The following is a 1,661-nucleotide window of genomic DNA, read 5'->3' as shown; positions in this document are numbered from 1 at the left end:
GCATTTAAACAAATTGTTCTCCTGCATCTACTGAGATAAACATACTTTCTGTCCTTAAATATTTTAATTTCATAAATTATCAAAAAGAATGTTCTAAATGGTAACCTATCCTGGCACTCCTGGGATAAGCCCTCTTTTATCCTATATTTTAAAAAACCCATGGTACAGAATTCAGTTTGTCAAGAATATTAAGGATTATTTGATATATGTTTCTAAGTACTCAAAAATTACCTTATAAGAAAGGTTTTCACTGGTCATGCTTATAAAAGAGCTGCCTCCCCACACACATGCTCTATTCCCTTACTCTGTTCTTTTTTTCATAGCACTTATCATCTTACATATATATTTATTTGTTTAAATGGTTTGTTGCCATTGCCTCTGTCCCCTACCTCTCAGGAGCATATAAATATGGTGAGAGCAAAGCTTTATTTTGGTCACTGCGATACCTTCAGTACCTTGAGCAGACTATTTGTTTAATGACTATGCATTTGAGAGAACATTTGAGAGAATGAATATATGTATTTGAATGATGAAACTAATGTATAAATGAATAAATGCTCTTAGTCTGTATCTTTTTTCTCTCTGTTTTTGTTTGTTTTGAGATCAAGGTTATGCTGGCATCATAAAATATATTAGGTAGCTTTGTTCCCTAGGATTTTTAAGTTCTGGTACTATCTTGTGAGGAGACCTCAATGAATTACTTGATTTCGTTAATATTATAGGCATATTTAGGTGTCTAAAAAAATTCTTCTTGAGCTATTTTTGAAAGTTCATGTTTCAGGAAAATGATTTCTGTTGTCTACATCTTCAAATTAATTGCTATATTAGTTTCCAAATGCTGCTGTATCAAATTACCACAAATTTAGTGGCTTAAAAGAACAAAAATTTATTATCTTATAGTTTGGAGGTCAGAAGTCCCAAATATACATTTTCCTTGTCTTTTTCCAGCTCTTAGAGGCTGCCAGCATTCCTTGGCTCATGGTCCCACAGCACTCTGCCCTCTGCTTCCATTCTCACAACTCTTCTCTGACTCTGACCTTCTTGCCTCCCTCTTAATGACCTTTGTGATTATATAAGATTACTGAATAATTCAAAATAATCTCACAATTTCAAAAGCCTTAATTTAATCACACCTGTAAAATTCCTTCTGCAATGTACGGTATTACATTCACAGGATCCGGGATGAGGATGTGGACTTCTTTGGGGAGCCATTATTCTACCTATCACAATTCCTGTCCCTCTAGATGTTACTTTATTTTCCACTTCAAATTGTGTTTATTTCTTCTTCTATCACTTTTCCTCTTTTTAATCAATTTTGTTTCTTTTATTAGCTGTGGGTATATATAAAAGTTGAAAAGGCACGATTAGCGGTAATAGGAATTCTGTTCAGATTAATAATCCTCTCCTGTCATTTCCCACCACTTCATCAAACAAAACCACTCCTTTGTGCTCCAGGTGGTTCTAGGAAATCCCTAGTAGCAGGCTTGCAAACTTAGTGTTAATGGCAGTGGTGCACCCTCAGCATTCTCACTGGGGGTCCCGCTCCCGGAACCGCCTTCTGGGTGCTTGAAACCCCTGAGCCCTTTCTCTCAGCTCCTGGGAACACCTGAGCGGAGCGCCCCACCTCACTACTCCCTCGGGGTTGGAGTCTGGGCATGCGC

Source organism: Dasypus novemcinctus, chromosome 5, assembly GCF_030445035.2.
Source record: "Dasypus novemcinctus isolate mDasNov1 chromosome 5, mDasNov1.1.hap2, whole genome shotgun sequence".
In the NCBI taxonomy this organism is placed as follows: Eukaryota; Metazoa; Chordata; class Mammalia; order Cingulata; family Dasypodidae; genus Dasypus; species Dasypus novemcinctus.
Note: the sequence above shows the minus strand (reverse complement) of the source record.